General features: G+C 38.2%; 1 long non-coding RNA gene across 1 annotated transcript in view; it reads left to right on the forward strand.

The window, feature by feature from the left end:
- LOC108712786 overlaps positions 1-19,890 on the forward strand; it is a 31,351-nt gene that overhangs the window by 228 nt on the left and 11,233 nt on the right. Inside the window, exons 2-4 of the long non-coding RNA XR_001935047.2 lie at positions 2,830-2,864; positions 15,595-15,697; positions 15,980-16,051. This is a non-coding gene — a long non-coding RNA (uncharacterized LOC108712786). The remainder of the gene's footprint in view (positions 1-2,829; positions 2,865-15,594; positions 15,698-15,979; positions 16,052-19,890) is intronic.

Consider the following 19,890-nt stretch of genomic DNA (forward strand, 5'->3'; position numbering starts at 1 on the left):
AATTTATCTTTTGGTATGTGCGTGTTTTAAAGGTAAACTATACCCCCAAAATGAATACTTAAGCAACTTAATCATATTAAGCGGCATATTAAAGAATTTTACCAAACTGGAATATATATTTAAGTAAATATTGCCCTTTTACATCTCTTGCCTTGAGCCACCATTTTGTGATGGTCTCTGTGCTGCCTCAGAGATCACCTGACCAGAAATACTGCAGCTCTAACTGTAACAGGAAGAAGTGTGGAAACAAAAGACAGAACTCTGTCTGTTAATTGGCTCATGTGACCCAACAAGTATGGTTTTTGCTATGTTTGTGTGCACTGTGAATCGTACGATCCAAGGGGGTGGCCATTATTTTTTAAAATGGCAATTTTCTATTTATGATTACCCAATGGCACATACTGCTAGAAAAGTATATTATTATGAAAATGGTTTGTTTACATGAAGCAGGGTTTTACATATGAGTTACTTTATGCAATATCTTTTTATAGAGACCTACTTTGTTTGGGGGTATAGTTTTCCTTTAACTCTCATAACACACTGGCAAATGTGTTTAATATATTTCATAACAGTAGAAACCGTCTCAGACTGGCAGATATGTCTGCCTACCAAATAGTCAGTGTAGCAGAATAACTCTTTTTACATGAAACATTTATAAAATAATTCCAGGTTAGTCAGGGTTTGGCCATAATGGACATAGTGTTAAACATATGCTTTCTTCCTAAACCTAACTAGCATGATACCTAGCAAGATAAAATAAGAAACAATAATTAATAAAATAAGAAATATAGTTTCTTCCTTATTGCTGTTAGGTGGCAACCCTATAACCAGGGGTGCTTCGCCAATGAGGCAAGTTGAGGCTGTCGCCTCAGGCGGCAGCACGCCACTAGGTACCAAGGGCAGCAAAAATGCTGCTCCTGGTACTTTAAGAGCGAATTTCTGGGGGAGGGGGGGCAGCAGCAACTGTTGCTGCCTCAGGTGGCGGAGGGGCCAGGATCGCCCCTGCCTATAACTGAGATATCAACACTATGATGTCATTAGGCAATAACCTGGATGTCTAGCTATGAGGCAGTGTTGGACTGGCCCACCGGGACACTGGGAAAACTCCCGGTGGGCCTAGGTGTCAGTGGACCCTCATGCTGCTAAACATTTGGCCTATTTCATGGCCATTCCCTATTTCTATGAGAACAAAGAGGCTAAATAAATGTAATAATAGATTATAGTATGTAAAGAAAACAAACTAGGAGAATAGAGGTTGATTGAGGAAATCATTTCGCATTTAGCGTTCCTTGACATGGGCGTGTTGAATTGGATGCAGACGTGCTGAATTTGACGCAGTGCACGTGGTTGACAGCCAGCCAATCCTTGAAAAAAATTTGCTCTTGACACCAGTCCCTGGCCCAAAAAAAAAGTTGGGGACCCCTGCAATACATAGTGACTGTTTATAGAACCCACAGAGCATCCTCTCTGGCATTTGCCAGGACCTAGATTGCCATGTAGCATTATCTTTTATAGTAACATCACAGACTGGCTTGTGATAAAGGTCAAGGTTTCAGGGGATAAACTTGTAGGGTTGCCAATGCTGGTTGTATTTTTACCATCTCAACCAAAATGATTCTTTCTGCCAATATTAGAAAGCAAAAGTGAAAGTGATTCAGTCGATCTGCTGGATCAGGAAGATAAGTCAGAGAGGTACAGACAGAGATGGTGAGAGACTGGAAGAAAAAAAAAAAATAGTAATGTCACCGTCCAATTAATTTATACAGTAATGCATTAACTTTTTTTTTTTAAACACTGTGTATTTCTGTGCCAGTGTCTACTGATGTATAGAATGACCCTTAAATAAAAGAAAAAATACCCCTTTCTGACAAGAGCCTATTCAGGAGTACCTATGCGCAAAAAGTCAAAATGACAATTAATTTCCAATATATCTAAAAGCAAAAATTGCTACACATATAAATGATTTCTAAGATTGAGAGTAAAACATGAAAGTCTTCCTCTGACATGATAGTCTTCCATTTGAACAGCAACACAACCCCCCCCCCCCACACACACACACACACCCCTGCCCAAGCCTGGCTTTATTCAAACCCTTCTTTGCCCTCTACCATGTTGAAGTAATGAATTTTGGGACTTAAAGTTACTCTATGTTCTATAGCAGTATACAGATTCTGTGGAAAGCAAGGGAACTTCAAGTTACAGTATCCATCACTATATCAAGTAAAAAAGGAGTTGACCTTTACAGCACTATTTAAGTTTTATTAACTGAAAACCATCCCTCAGAGCGACTATGTCTTCACTGATAAGTAGATGTGGTTTGAATTAACGGGGGGAGTATCCAGGCATAACTGTGTCCATAATAAGTATCCAGCATGGTCTGGGCATTATCAAATGATGGAAGGTACAGAAAATTACTTACTTCAGAAATAATGTTTTTGAAATTTACTGAATTATTCAGCAAATTAAAAACAAATACTAAAACTTTACGTAAATTCTTAACATAAAGTATTAAACATGCAAAGGAAACAGGTGTAAAGTATAATGACCCATTCGTGCTTGTTTTTTTTTTTTTCACTTTTATTGACCAAAAAACATTAAAAAGAATGTATCATTTTACAATGTATCATTTGTACATATATCAAATCAACTGTTTCACAGACTTTGTCAATGTTTACATTTCCATTGTCATTGTACATCACTGATATTTGTCACACTATATTAAATTAACTTAACTGAACTGAATTAACTATCACTGCTTTTCTTTCACTGTACCTGATAAGATATAATTGTGTATAAGCTATTTCTTTTTTTTCTCTTTCCTTTTCTTAGGTTTGACAGGATGAGTAACTCAAGTTTTACCTACGGTAGGTATCTTATTTGTCATAGTATTGTCAACCCTTGACACCAAATATATTCACATTTATAGGGTGTTGTCTAGCTATTGTCAGTGGGATCTCTCTATATATTGGCTGTTATACTGGATAGATATTCTTTCCAAGGTAGCCATACAGCAGCATATGATTTATATTTATTGTTTATATACGCCGTTAGTTCTTCCATTGAACATATATCATTTACAATTTGGAACCATTTATCTTTGCTTGGGACATTTTTGCTACTCCAGAGTAAGGGAATTTGTGCTTTAGCCTCAATCAACAATTGTAAGAGTAGATCTTTTTTCACACAATCAATTGGTGCATAATTATGAAATAATATCATATAAGGGAATTGACTTGTATTTGCTCTCCCAGAGCAAACCTCTGTGACATTTGCCCAGCATATCTGTAACATAGGGCATGTTACCCACAAGTGTTCTAGGTTCCCCGTATTCATTTCACATCTCCAACATACATCCTTATTTAACAATCCCATTTTCTTAAGAATTACCAATGTTCTATACCATCTGGACAGTAATTTGTAGGAGGATTCCTGTAGTCTGTTACTTATAGGGCACTTATTCACCATTTATAATATTTTTTCCCATTCTTTTCCTGTAAGTTCAACATTTAAGTCTTTTTCCCATAATTTAGTGAAGGATGGGTACAAAGGGTATTTCTTATCTATTAGTATTTTATATATTATTGATAGCATATGTCTTAAAGGTATTGGCAAGGCACAAAGTTGCCATTTATGCTTGTTTTAAAGTCTTCTATCCTGATATGGGTATATAACATTTTTCCCCAGATGGGTGGCCCAGGTGGTATTTGTAATACAATGATACCGATTTATCTATGAAATATTTAGCAACTGTCCTCCAACAGGACAGAGCATTCATTTCATTTATGCTCATAAGTTGCTGTAATGATTCTACTCTGTATACTCAAACCAGTGAGTGGTATATTCCAGAGATAATGACTACTGTTCACTTACACATAACAAATAATAAGAAGAGTGTACTGAGTATGAATTTAGCCTTTTAGCAGCTTTGACATTAAAGTCAATGTAGCACTAATCCTAGCCCTGTTCTTGAAAAATGTTCTCTGGCTTTATATGTATGCACCAGTCATGTGGGAGAGTGGTGCCAAACTTGATGCTTCATGTTGATGTTATTAAAGGAGAAGGAAGGGTTTGTTTAGTTTCCAACACTTTTTTTTTTTCAGTTCATTTGTTTTCACCAGAAATAACGACTTTTTCCAATTACTTTCTATTTTATATTTTAAACCTTTATTTAAAAATGTAAGTTTAAAGTTTCAATGTTCGCCTTCTTATAGCTTTCTGAAGCAGTTCTGGGATGGGGGGGTCACTGACTCTGCAAATCTTGTAAACTGATACATTAATTGATACATTTCTTATATTTGGAATTACTTAGCAAAAGAGTTTCATTACAGGCTACTGTTATAATTGAAACAATAGTTGCTAATATCCCAATAGTTGCAAATATGTTGAAAAATGTAATGTAGCAAATTGCAACAGTTCCAAATCTGCACCAGGATCAATGAGCTGTCAGACTGAAACACCAGAGACGGTAACATTAAACTTTAATTTTGGGAAAACTGTAATCAAATATAACATGGAAAGCAATTAGAAAATATTTCTGGTTAACAATCTGAAAACTGAACTTAAAGGGATTGTTCACCTTCCAAACACTTTCTTCAGTTCAGTGGGTTTCAGATTGTTCACCATGAACTAATACTTTTTTTCAATTGCTTTCCATCTTCGTGGCTCCAAAGATCGTGACTCTTTATTAAGATTGAAACAAAAGAAAAAAGGCAAAGGACTAGTTCCATTTGTAACCCGATTTAACACAGCCAATAGGGAGATTAAGGGTATTTTGGAGAAACACTGACGGATCTTGTCAGCTGATCCAGTTTTAGGGCAGGTTTTACCTAATAAACCAAAAGTAGCTTTCTCCAGAGCCCCTACTATTAAAAAGATAGTTGCCCCTAGCTTCAGAACTAGATGGTGGTAGCTGAAGGAACAAAGGGCACCAAATGCTGTGAAAAGTGTAAAGCCTGTAAATATGTGCGAGAAGGATCAGTGATAGTGATTATACAAAGTAATGAGGACAATGAGGTAATGTTGAGGACAAGTGATCTGTTTTCATAACCCTTTAATTTATGCTAAAGATAAACACAAAAATGAAAAAAAAGCTCCAAGCAGTAGTAGCAATGATTTAATAGAGATAACCCTTTCTATTCGTTAGGTTATCATATATTTTGGTTTGTGCACTGAAGTCTCAATATCTTGTAAGTGTATTTTGTTGTCCAATAAATTTGAAAAAGAAGTGTGGCACTTGGAGCACGTCTCTTTTGTTTTAATTTGTGTTTTTCATGTGGAAGAGAACTAATTAATGCATGTCTGCAATGGCATAACTATAGCTGAAGCAGACCCTGGGGGGACCCACACTGCTCCCCAGCTGCCTGAAAATTCACATTCCTGCTGCAAACTAGATTCGAAGGGCCGACACTAGCGAGCTGAGGTCACAGAGGACACTGGTAGGGTTTCTGTCCATACTGGGCACCTGACAAAACTTTTTGTGGGGATAAAGAAAGAAATTATTGTTATAGTGTTATGGATAGTTACAAAGTATATTAACTGTACAGATAAGCTTTGGAAAGCCACCCAAAAACTTTTTTTCGTGAACATTTTCTGTTGTTTTTAAGTGATCTGTAAATGTTGGTTCTCTTCCAGGTCTTTTACTTGCACCATTGTTTCAGGAGTCAAGACTAGGAGTGCAGACACTGTTTAGCAATAATAGCAATTTTTACAAGTATCTTTGAAACCACTGAAAATGTTTAAATACGTTAAAAAATGTTTTGGGTAGAGGACCCCTTTAAACATTGTCTCCTATGTGTATTCTTTCCATGGCTTGCCTTGTCTCCTCTTTGTCTTTATATATTTTCTCTGTGTGTTGTCTCCCTTATAAACCACCATTCACCCTGCAGTCCCATGCAAAACTTTATTAGAATTGAGTGAGGTACCACATTGCTAGTGCCGAGAGCACAGTTGCACTGCATTGCTTTATGCATTGCCTTCCTCTAGCTGCTAAGCATGGTTTCTTATTGGCAACTGGGAGAGCTGTGCAACATATTTGGAAGGAAATTCAGTAATCTCATGCTGGCAAGAAAGACAACTAGTGAAAAACCAACAAGGAGGAGCCAAATTAAGTCCAGAATGCCTGCACCATTTCCATAGGAAAGAGAGAGAGAGGCACAATGAGATACTCATCGTACTCTGTGACCCAAGGCTATATCCATTGCATTGACACAACACTTTAAAGTTTAACCAACCGTTACACCTGGGACTTCCTGAGGCTGATTTTAGTGACTTAAGGAAGTGGTAAATATATAAGCGTAATTTACCACTGCACATCCATAGAAAAGATTAGTCAAGTCAAATGGTATGCAAAAATGTTTTTATATCAAAGTCATATTCATTTACCAAAAATAGCACAATGTAGATCATCATTCAAGAACGGCAAATATTGTTGAAAAAAAAAGCAGGCACATGGGTAGTAAAAGGTTGGTAAACCTATAATATTTTCAATATTGAAAGCAAATATATATTCATTGCATTTGTCTTTCATTTTAAAGTTATTTTCAAATGTAATTGCTGTCTACACATTACTCACAATGGCCCAGATTCAATTCAGTGAGAAAAAGTTATGTCATGGTTTATCACGTGAAAAAAACTTTCCTCCAAATGCAGTTGCAGTTTTTTCCCCTGTAGACTTCAACAGAGTTTTCACATGATAAATAGTGAGATAAGTTTTTGTGAAGTGAATTGCATCTCAAACTGAATTTAGCCAATGAGTTTTCATGTGATTAACCCTTTTCTTACTGACTTGAATCTTGTCCTATGTCTTGCACACTTCTGTGTTTCTCCTTCTTAACAGGTCTGTTAATTACAGGAAGAGAGTTGTCCTATTGCGTTTATTATTTTCTCTTTGATAAGTAACTGAGACCAAGTTTGCTAAGGAAATACTCAGGAAATTATGTTAGTAAAGACATTACAAATAATTATGTTACAGGCATTCTTTGAAAATTGTAAGGCTTGATACAAGAGATGGGTGTTTTATGATGTCCTGCATTAGCTGCAACACTTATTCCATATGAGTGAACAAAAATGGGAACGGGAAAGGGAACGTTCTGCTCATTAATTTTTAAACCATTAGGCGAGGGTGCAGTGAGGCTGTGATCACAAAATTTATACACATAAACACACCCATAACCCTAAAATCAATATGCTAAGGACATTAAGACATTTTGTGCATTAAGCTCCTAAAAATGCCCTCTCCTTTAAACAAAACAGGGATTGTTTGTCCATATATTGCAATATATTCAAGCTGGGCAACTACGTCAAATTCATCCCTGATCTGGCCAGTCCTACACTCACTTTCACCTGATTCATTAAGAATTCTACTGCTTCATTATACATTTTACATAGGGACTACGTTTACCTGCAACTAACTTGCTTTCAAGGTTAAAACTCCCAAAAAAGGTTTCACTTTTATTGGCCACCACTGGGATCACCTGACTGCAGGGCCGGAACTAGGGGTAGGCAGAAGAGGCACGTGCCTAGGGCACAAAAGTAGAGGGGTGCCAGGCACGTACCTCTTCTGATACATTCCCCTAGTTCGGTCCGGTGTTCAGAAGCTGTGGCAGCTGTTTCTTCTGCAAGCACGTGTGCATTCTTCCATGCATGCGCACTAGTGCTTCCTCTGCGCATATGCATTAGCGATTCCTTGGCGCATGCACACTTGCGCTGCCTCAACGCTTGCGCTCTTCTGCACATGTGCAAGTAGTGGGAGGGCAACATAGTCGGCGTCGTTGGCCAGCACTGCCTGACTGTAGCTGTAAAGGGTGGGAGCTACAACATGGAGTTGACCACTGCTCCTGAATAAACTAAAACAAACAAGGGAAAGTGCAATGAAGCTGTGGTGACAAAATTCATATAGATGTCCTATGCACTCAACCCATTATCAGGGACTTTTAAAACATCAGCTTTGGAGCGGGTCAAAGGGGGGCTGTATCACTATGAAAACCCAAATTTTAGGTTTTTCTTGGGTTTTAACCTGGAAATATGACTCGGCTAATGCTGAGAGCATGATAGTGATGCATCCCCCCTTTGACCCGCTCCGAAGCTGATGTTTTAACCCCCTGATGATGGGTTGAGTGCAGAGGACCTCTATATGAATTTGGTGGCCACAGCTTCATTGCACCCCCCCAATGAATTTGGTTCTACAAAAGGTGGCTTGGGGCCCATCTTAGCTCTTAGGTAGTTTGGGCCCTGTGTAGTTTAGCCCTCAGGCCGTTTGGTCCCCACGTAGTTTATCCCTTGGGCAGTTTGGGCCCTATTAATAAAATTAAACAGGCTTTTCATCATTAATGTAATTGATTTATTTTCTTGCACATGTTAAATGTTGCAGAGTGTTTCTCAACTTTTTTCAGGTATATTTGTAGCTATGATTTGCTCATAAATTTGCTTTAGTGACGCAATAGTATTAGAGATCCATGGACTTATGTTGAAAAGATTTTAATTCAAACAAGTGGTGTTGTTGGTTTGATTGGATTGAAGCAGATTTGAGGTCACTTAAAAAAACACAGCTAAAAAGATTCCAGAAAAATGGATACAGTAAAAGATGAATAATGATATTTTTTAAAATTAAGAACATTTTTGCCCAGGGGCATTAACCAATAGCAACCAATCATCATGTAGAATTTAAATGCAAGCATCTTAGTGGTTGCCTTGGGTTACTGCTCCTGGGCAAATCTACTGCCTTACATTAAATATGGGGGAATGTCTTTTACACGTTATCTGCTTGCTTTTTCTGAATGATGCAGTAGGTGGCAGCATTGAACTCTCTGCTAGTGGAAAATGGAAATAATACAAATTCTGAAGGTGCATAGCTTTTTAGAAAACAAGTGTTGAAACTGCATTTTTTGTGTTTTAGTGTCACTCACAGCAATAAAATCCTTGTATTTAAAAAAAAAAAGACAGATTTAGTCAGGTGATACAATAGCCTAAAGTTCTATAGCAAAATGGGATTTCTAAATCGCTGTGCCCACAAAAACAAAATAAATTATATAGCTTTCTAAACCCTAAAATGTACTACATTGCTATTGCCATGACTGGCTTAAGCTGCCAAAAAATTGCATTGCACAGTACCAAATGCATTTTCTCAACTCACTATTTCCTAATATATACTACACTTGACTGTGCTTCATATCTAAATACTCAAGACCCTTATTTACAGTGCACCACACAAGAACTGAAAGTAGGGGTAGGCAGAAAAGGGACGTGACTAGGGCCAGGGGCGTAACTAGGAGGAGGCCCTGCGGCTGCAGGAGACCCGAAGGTGTAGGGGGCCCAATGAGGCCCAAATAATAGTAATTTCAACATATATTGGTAAAACAGGACAATCTCCGGATATGTTGAAAAAATGATTTGCTGTGGGGTCCAGTAACATCTAGTTACTCCACTGCCTCGGGCGAAACAATGGGGCCTGCTAGGACCCGAAGGCATGCACCTTAAGAAATAGGGGAGAAATAGGGGCAAGTGGGAAGGGTTATGCCCATTATGTACTTCACAGCTCACTCTGCATACATGTACTGTATATCCCATAGAGTTCACAGTTAATAATGCCCGTTTGTAATATTGAAAATCAGACTAAAAAGCCATACCTTGGGATCAGTTCATAATCTCTTGGCTTGTAGATATGGCTATGACCCTCCAAGATGGTTAAGGTCATTACTCTGGCATTTCTTTTAGTGTACAAATCTGAATAGCTGTTTTGCATTGAAATGACAGTCTGAATTGACAGTTTCAGAGTGGCTAATGCAGCATGTAAAATAGAATACAGAGTGCTCAGAACTAGCCTGGTAGTACAGGGTAAATTCAAATGCTGCAGCCACCCAGAGTTTAAATGTTTAATTAGATGGCTGTTAACTGTGCTTATGCATGCTGGATTTACATGTATGTATATTTAACCATAAACAGAACAAACACTTGTGCTGCCACTTGCAGCCTTTGTGTTTTCTAATACCCTTATTCCCTGGGCTCTTCGTTAAGCATATTGTCGGCAATGTCAATGCATGGTTTATAATTTATTAAGAACACAAAGCAGCTGGCACCAAGGCTAGATTCTGCTTGTGGAAAATCAAAAAGATGACGATTTAGAAGTTACATGATATTTTTTTCTACTTCTTTCCTGTTCAGATCAAGTTACATATGGGGCCAAATATAGTAAGTGTACACAATGGCTATTTTATACAGGGCAGTTCTTCTTAAAGGAACATTAACACCATAAAATGTAAGTGTTTTTTTAAGTAATGAAAATATAATGTAGTGTTGCCCTGCACTGGTAAAACTTATCTGTTTGCTTCAGAAACCCTACTATAGTTCATTTAAACAAGCTGCTGTGGAGCAATGGCGGAAATTGAAAAACGGCTATATGGCACAGGTTAACTAATGGATAACAGATAACACCATTAGACAGACAGAGATTATTTGCTATCTGCTGTGTAACCTGAGCCTTTTCTCCTTTGAATGGCTGCCCCCATGGCTACACAGCAGCTTATTTATATAAACAATAGTCATGTTTCTTAAACAAACACAGCAGTTTTACCAGTGCAGGGCAACACTGCATTATATTTTTATTAATTTAAAACACTTTTATTTTTTGACATTACTGTTCTTTTAATTATATCATTAGATAAAAAAAAAAGGATGAGGCCTCCGGCACATTGCTGCCAAAATGGGGTCTAAGGTTGCCAACTGGCCAGTATGATGCTTGATGCCACGTCATTAATCGGAAAAAAAAATAAAAACATAGGTCTGTATATTTGGTTTAGTTAGTTGGAAAAATATCAGAATTTTTGTGGTATAAGGTAGCACCACTATTTATTTAAAAACACACACCCCCTTGGGGCCATATCACATATCACAAGTGACTGGGCAGAGTGAAATTTTTTGTTGCATGTGCCAGGATCAGGTGTAAAGCCCAGGCCTGCCCATGGCTAGTTACACCACTGTTTGCATTAGCTGATTATCCTTACACACAGAATGGCAATCACAACTCACACCAAAACAGAACAGAAGCATGACACCTAACACCATAGAATATCTCCCCTCTACACAACCTACATTTCCTTTTACTTAACTGACTGGGGTTGGGGAAAAAGCATGACAAAAAAAAATCTTTACATACATAATATATAAATATTGCTGTAATGAAAAATGATATTTTAATATAATAAAATAACATATTCAGCCTTGGAAGAATATCATAGCCCTGCTCCTTTCCATGCAAGTTTGGCATTGACTTATTATTAGTAAATAAACACATCTCTTATTTCTAAAAGTATATTTATCTTTTTATTCCTGGCAGACACTGAATGGAAACATTCTTGTGCTTATATAGTAACACATGCAAAGGTAGGCCTTGTATTAACCAAGTGCAGTAGCATTTACATTTTGCCTAGGACAGTTAGCATGTTGAATGGAAATGTCTCATTGCTTGGTAGGTTACGGGAGCAGCTCAAAAAGCGGGCAAATGACAAGGGGTATGAGAGGGTCTGATTCTTTTAACCTCTCTGTTGCAGACACCATGATTTTTATTATTGCTTCAGGGGCAACTGCTCTATGCATGGGTTTCTTAGTGCTCTTGCACTGTTGTCCAAGGCTGTCATCTGAGAAGATCATTATTTACTGAGAATAATGCCGACTACCATTGAGGAGCCATCCACTACTAATGTGGCCATTGTGTGAGTGATACAGATAATTATGGCCTACTGAAAATATACAACATTTCTGCCTGATTTCTTTAGTTAAAGGGATCCTGTCATCGGAAAACATGTTTTTTTTAAAACGCATCAGTTAATAGTGCTACTCCAGCAGAATTCTGCACTGAAATCCATTTCTCAAAAGAGCAAACAGATTTTTTTATATTTAATTTTGAAATCTGACATGAGGCTAGACATTTTGTCAATTTCCCAGCTGCCCTTGGTCATGTGACTTGTGCCTGCACTTTAGGAGAGAAATGCTTTCTGGCAGGCTACTGTTTTTCCTTCTCAATGTAACTGAATGTGCCCCAGTGAGACATGGGTTTTTACTATTGAGTGTTGTTCTTAGATCTACCAGGCAGCTGTTATCTTGTGTTAGGGAGCTGCTATCTGGTTACCTTCCCATTGTTCTTTTGTTTGGCTGCTGGGGGGAAAGGAAGGGGGTGATATCACTCCAACTTGCAGTACAGCAGTAAAGAGTGATTGAAGTTTATCAGAGCACGAGTCACATGACCTGGGGCAGCTGGGAAATTGACAATATGTCTAGCCCCATGTCAGATTTCAAAATTAAATATAAAAAAATCTGTTTGCTCTTTTGAGAAATGGATTTCAGTGCAGAATTCTGCTGGAGCAGCACTATTAACTGATTAATTTTGAAATTTTTTTTTCCCATGACAGTATCCCTTTAAGCTTTAGTTCTCCTTTCATTTCAGTTAATCCCGATACCTGCTTCTGTGTTCCAAAATATGTATATTTTCCTACATTGTATAAAACTGTGGTGGACAAAAAGTTTTTTAAAGAACATTTATTTCAGTTTTTCTACAAGCAAATTGCTATTAAAACCTTCAGTTCTAATTATTTGTTATTTATGTTGTGTCTTATGTTACAGTTTAATTTGTTCTCTAAATGTGTTCAGTGTCTGAGAGTGCATCGATTTCAGTCTGCATTGCTCTCCCTCACAATAATAAGGCTTGCACTTTGTCTGTGTAAGTCTTGCTATTAGTAAAAACCATGCTTATATCTTAATTGAGTCAGCCTGGTATCCGAATGACAGCTGCTCCATGTTGCTTGGATCTAGGGATGGTGATATTTTTGCTGAATGCCATCTTTTTGCAATCAGGTCAGCATGACCTGCTCTCTTAGGTGCATTGGATCAGTAGCTAAAGCATCACAGAGTAGGTACTTGAAATATTTTAAGATTGGTAAAAGTTGTGATGATCTCGTATTATTTTCTCCTTGGTTGAATAAATGACAGGAATCTAAATTTATCTACCTCCTACACAACTTAAATGATTTAAATGATTTCTGCACTAAAAACTTCAGAATTGGCTTTTTTTCAGTGGTTTTTTCTAGTGTGTCAAATCCAAAGGCACACATTTGAGAGCTTGTTGGACAGTGTTAAACAAGAGAGTTGTGGTGGTGAGACAGATCGACATCCCAAAAGTACAGTTCTTTAAAACAGACATCTGACTTTGCTAATTAGAGTTCCAAGTAATAGTCCAGAATCTTCGCTTAAGAGGAGGTTAGGCTGCTGCTGCAGCAATTAAACCAGCAGTTTGAGTGGTAACTAACCGTCTAACATTTGGCAGACTGGACAGGGGTAGTCTGAACACCTGCCCATGTGCCCCCTGGTTTCGGTTGACAAGCAGTGGCAGATTAATGACATGTGGGGCCCCTAGGCTACATCAATATAGGCCCAACTTCTAGGCTACTACTGGGTCCAGATGCGTGCAGATCCAGGTACATGTGCACCCGAGCATATGCCAGTTCTGGTTCAGCACATGTCTGGATGCACGCACGCTCTTTGCCTGCCTTTTTCTTCTAGCAGTTGTGCCCTTTGGTTTGCATGATGCGCTGACATCTTTCAGCAATTGATGGAGAGGTTCTTGGGAGGTGTAAACTATGAAAATTGTCCAGATTTATTTACATGGTTTTACAGCTATGGACATTTCTGGGGCCAACTTGAGTGTTATGAGTGTTATGTGAAGAGCTTTTGCTGCCCCCACATCACTATTACTCAGTACACAGATGTCTGCTCTAAGTGTTTTGGTACAACTACTAAATGACTAACAACTCATTTAAACTGGAACTGGTACAAGGCAAGGGTATAAAGAATTAAAAAGAAGTTGCAATACTAGTTGTCTGAGTGCAAAGGGTTTCAGTGGAGGTGTCTTGCCATAATTACAATATCGTGCTCATATTTGGACAACATAACTTGATCCAGTGCCCTGCTTTATCACTGAGACCAACTGAAAAAGAAAAGGCCTTTAATAGCAGAACAATGATTTGAAAAATAAATAGTAGGAAACATGTCAATAGGTGGACCCAGCACTCACTTGTGGGATGTCTGCTTGAAGCAGCACAAGACCGGTGGGCATTTTTTTGGCAGCCATAATTGAATGGCTGATCCAGGATCTTTTTTGGATATGGAGCCAGGGCTGAGACAAGCTGCTTATACCCTACGATGGAAAGGTCAGTCTCCCTCTTTATAAAGCATTGGTAAGGGCTTATGTAATATATGTTGTGCAGTTTTGGCCTCCATTCTTTAAAAATGATGTTATTAAAATAGAGAAAGTCCAAAGAAGGACAACTAAGTTGATAAAGAGTATGGAATGGCATGACAAGTAGGGGTTACACTGGAGAAATGGTGCTTAAAGGGCATGTAAAGGCTAAAAAATAAAATCCCATTTTTACTTTCTTTAATGAAAAAGAAACCTATCTCCAATATACTTAAGAAATGTGTACTGTTTTTATAAAAACCTGACTGTATGCAGTGAAATTCTCCCTTCATTTACTGCTGTGGATAGGAATTGTCAGACAGTCCCTAACTGTTCAGCAGGGACAACAATCATACTTATGAACAGCAGGGGGAGCCCCTGTCTTACTTTCCAATCGTGCAGAACTCAAGCAGCTTTGTTTGTTTCCCTGTAGAGCAGTTGGCGACTGTTTAGAGATCTGAATTGTATTTTATTTTTGCCTTTATATCCCCTTTACTGTGTCCAACTCCAGCTGCAGGGACAAAGATCATGGAGCCAGATTTAAACAGATAAACTGGGATTCTGTTATAATTATTATTTTGCTGCAGCCACTGGTTCTGCAGAGTTGGAGAAAGCTTGTACAAAAACTGTAAAATCCACATTAGATTACATAACAACACAAGACAAGTGCAGTCTGCCTAATCTATTTATTAATCAGTCTTGCTGTATCGGCTTCTGGCAGATATTATTTGACTTGTGCTGTTTTGATGATTTATGATGATCCCTAAGCTTGGCCTCCCAACAGAAGCCCAGACCACACTGAGCATGTGCATAATCTTGGTCTTGCAAAGATTTTTAACAAAGTTACAAAGTGACCCCTGTGGCCAACTTTGAAAGCATAAATTATTTGTTTAATTAGGCGTGTGGTGCAGTAAGTTTATGTTTATGTTTAGTATACAGAATGCAGCATTTCTAACCTTATTCTATTTTAGACTTTTTAGGTTTTTCACAGTTACGTAACTAGATGTTACTGGGCCCCACAGCAAATTAATTTTAGGGCACCCAACATATCCAGAGGTTGTTTTACAAGTCTAAAATTGCTCAGTATTTGGGCCTCATTGGGCCCCCTACACCTCCAGGCCCCCCTGAAGCCGCAGGGTCTGCTTTCCGTGTAGTTATGCCACTGCTTTTTCACAAAAATCCTTTTTTTGCCAAGAGATCCCAATTTTGGCTCTTGCTGAAATAAATACAGGACAATGGCATACTATTGTGGCAGTGGCAGTGCAATTATTCAGCAGGGAAATAATGTTAATATGATTGATCCTCGTTTTGCTTGATTTCTCCATATACTTTTTCCCCTCATTTGGGAACCTTGGTTTTCTGCTTGTTCCTAGGAGTTGTGCCTAATCCTGCTCCAAAGTTCTGATGCCTCCAGCGTACCCGAGGGCTCAACCTAAAAGGGGCTGCAGTTGCTCTCCATTGAACTACACTTCTGCAGTAAGTTATTTAGTCAATCTCTAGCTGGGATTATTGCTGGGCTGTCAGACTTAAACCAGTCAAGATGGATGGCAGCCACAAAAAGAGAAACTAAAGTATTGGTATGTAGCAGAACTGAATGCTGTTGCTGAAGAGAACAACTGATTTATAGGAATCAGTGCCACTAGTGAGTTACAAAATCAATAGCAATAAGCCCCTTGTTTTACAAAAACAGTAAAGAAACAGTAATGAGTGTAAACTGGTAGACCAGTACCAACAAAAGTCTCTCTCTAAATTTTGCAGGAAGCAACTCTTTCTGGATTGACAAGCACTACAGCGGGGAACTGAAGCTGCAATAGCACAATTCACAACCAGGTAAGTAGTAAGTAAAAAGCAGGCAGTGCTAATTCAGGGTAAACAGCAGGAAAAGCAATTACTGGCAGGCAAACAATAGCAGTGAGGGTACAGACCGGGAGACGTAGAATGAAACTAACTGAATTATATAATAAAGAGAAAGGATAAATCAGCAATAGGCCAGGTAATGCACAAGAGACAATCCAACATGAAACACAGCACAGGGGAGGCAGACAAAAATAGAACCTGTCAGAACACAATCAATGAGCACAAGTAATTGAGACTAGTTCAACAAATGTGAAAAACACCTGAAATGTACTGGCAGCTTACAATTTATTCATATATATGTGAGGATCCATCCTATATAACCCATATTCTCTAAAATTGAAGCAAAAAGGTCATTCATTAGCCAAGAGATCATTATGCAAGGAAAATTTGTTTAGAAGCTGGATGTGAGCAACACAGAGGAGCAGGATTAACGTGATATATAATTGTATTTTCATAACCCTTTAATTTATGCTACAGATAAACACAAAAATGAAAAATAAGCTCCAAGCAGAAGTAGCAATGATTTAATAGAGATAACCCTTTCTATTTGTTAGGTTAACATACTTCTTATTTATTCCTTCACTCGTTCACCATTCCTAATGAATTCCTTTCCTTTATATGCCTGAAATCATTCCAGCCGTATCAGCCTTGTTGTGTTGGTTCCATTTAAGATAGCATACACTGTGTGCTTAAAGATTTATTCCCACAAGAAAGTTCTTCCCTTTAAAAGGCAACACTATAATCTGTGTAAATGGATAATTGTTTAGAAATAGTTTAATGAAATTTACCATCAGCACCTCTTCTAGAGAGAGAGAGGAACAACCCGCTTTACTCTTTCGGTGGGGTGTACAATATACACATAAAAAGTCCTTTAAGTGAAATTTTTTACAAACCAATATCTTTTGTGTGTTTATCACAAAATAGTCTGCACTGTAGATATGTGTCAGTTTCATGGGCAATATGGAAATCCCCAGTGAGCATAAACATTTTTTTGTCAAGGCTGGTGTGCCTCCTTTTTTAAGTGGAATAAAAGGGAGTGTAGTGCTACTATTTTCTTCCATTTCCCAGGGATATGATTTGCCTTTTTGAGGTGGGTACATGTACAGTACAGGTATGGGACCTGTTATCCTGAATGCTTGGGGCCTGGGATCTTTCCGTAATCTGGATCTTCATACCTTAAGTCTACTAGAAAATCATGTAAACATTAAATAAACCCAATAGACTGGCTCTGCTTCTAGTATGGATTAATTCTATCTTAGTTTGGATCAAGTACAAGGTATTGCTTTATTATTACAGAGAAAAAGGAAATCATTTTTAAAAAAATTGGATTATTTAGATAAAATGGAGTCTATAGGAGCTTTCTGTAATTTGGAGCTTTCTGGATAATGGGTTTCTGGATAACGGATCTCATACATGTAGTATCTAATTGCTAGTAATTGCTGTACAGGCCATATACCCACCACTAGTCAGCACAAGTAATCCATGGGAGAAGAAGAAATCGCTGGTGGCAGTGTACTAACTATCTCAGTGCTGGTTTTTCTTTTTTTAGAGAACCTGTGTTCATATTCATTCGGACAAATTAACAAATTGGCACTCCCGTTGTTTTTAAGGTTTCATTGAACTTGAAAAATGATGTTAAAATTACATATGGCAGGAGTTTATTTCCTTCTTTTATTCTTATATTCCTGCCCCTTACATCTGTTGCAACTTCTTCTTCTTTTTTTGGTTTTCTGCTAAGCTGTTTTTTCCTGCAAAACTGTTTTCAAGCTTGTTTTCTTTTTAATTTTCCACTGTTGTGACTCTTTGCTGAAATACACCGGAGGAGCATACACCCAGTGTGCCATTAGCCTTTCAGAATCAATAAGACATGACAGAAACGGAAATAGATTCTCTTAATGGGCCATCATGGTTATTAAATGATGCTTCAGAGCTAAAGGGTGTACCTCAGTTTGCAGACTAACGTTGCAATACCAAACAGGATCTCTGAAGATTGCATGTGGCCTCTCCCTGATCAACTGCTTGCCAAATGGCTAATAGGCCAGTCATAAAGCTGGTTGTTTTCTGCTTGCGCCAAATTGGTACATAGATCATGTACAATAATTCTAATTGTTGCAGTCGGCTAAAGACAATACAAAAAGGTGTGATTTTATTCAAATATATATCAAGTTCCTGGGTCAGCCCACCTTGCTGAGCATTATAAACTCTTACTTAAAAGCTGTGTGTAACAGGGCCACTTGTGGCTAGTAACTAATATGTTTATATGTACCTCATTAAAACTGCACTGACAAGTACAGCTTCTGACTTGTACAGCTTCCGCTGACGGGGATATACCAGAAAATGCCTGTTTCATGATGTCGAGAGGAGGCGGAAGCTGCAGAGTCAATGCATCCAACATTTTTAAACCTGTGTCCAACCTGCCCCCTCCGATGAAATCAAGGATGGGTTGCCCCTGGACAAGTCAGGTCATACATTAATGGAGGGGCTTGTACTTTGTCACTGGTGGGGAAGGTCTGCAGCCCACCACAGGGACAGGTCCATGCACTACTAGTACAGAAGCAGGGGAGGCACAATTAGAATCAAGATTGATATCTGGAAAACCCCAGGTGTCAAGCATTCTGGGTAACAAGTACTATAAATGTATCCCCCTAGCTAATCTAGCTTTTCTTTTTTATATCCAGCGCTGTTACTAGGGCAGGAACCACATCAGGCAGCTTCTGGAAAACACCTAGTAAAACACATAGTATAAGCAAGGAATAGCCTGTGAGGTAGGGTTATCTGCTCAAGTGATTTTTATTGTTGCAAACAATAAAAATCATCTGAGCAGATAACCCTGCGTCACAGGCTGTTCCTTGCTTATACTATAAGGTGTTTTCCAGATTGAATCTGTACCGTGATGGAGGTAATACACAAGGAAGAGGCCGTTAATTGTATGCATCAGGGTTAAAGGTAACAGTCACCCGTGTTTCTACTCAGACAGTTTCTGCAATAATTCGCCCCCCCCCAGCACTTACCTTTCCTGCACTGAATAGAGTCCATGGGGGACTGCATTGCTAGTGCAGAGAGCAAAATTGTGCTCTCTTGCACTAACATAGACACATTTCCAGTTTAAAAATCAGAAATTCAGCTCACCAGAAGTGGCTTTTTTGCTGGCCCTGGTAACAGCACTGCCGTCTGAGGCGAGTTTTTCAATTCACTTCATTGGCTTAGTGCCCCTGTATATTGTACATCTTTGTCTTTAGTCCTCTTCTATCTGTTCTTCCTTAAGTAAAGTAAGGTAGGTAAAAAAAATATTCTAAAAAAATGGCATGTAGAAATTCATGGTTGGCACATCTAAGTACAATAACTGAAGACATGTTAAAAAATAGAAACGTGGTTCATCAAAGATCCTTTACTGTATTTTAGTATAGCGATGCCTTACATTCAAAATATCCCCTACAAAGTATATGTTTTTAGAAAATACAAGATTTAAGCCATTCTTATTTAACCCATCCTATTTTTTTCCTGCATGAGCATGTATTATGCTAAATATAAACATACAGTATCTTCCACACCCTATATCAGGCAGATAAGTGGAGAGTAATAATCAGGACAGACGTTGTGGTAGGCAGCAAACAGTAATTAAGTTTTTTATTCAAGTCAAGGATCATGGCAGACAGCTGCATTATGTGCTTTGGACTAGTTTAATCTAATTGAGATGGATGTTAAACTAGAATTAAGCTAATTTAAGATTAGATGTAATAATTGTAATACTTAAAATTTAGAGCAACATATATAGAGAAAGCTAATAGTAGACATATTTAGAGATGCCCCAG

The sequence above is a fragment of the Xenopus laevis genome, chromosome 3S, assembly GCF_017654675.1.
Source record: "Xenopus laevis strain J_2021 chromosome 3S, Xenopus_laevis_v10.1, whole genome shotgun sequence".
NCBI lineage: Eukaryota > Metazoa > Chordata > Amphibia > Anura > Pipidae > Xenopus > Xenopus laevis.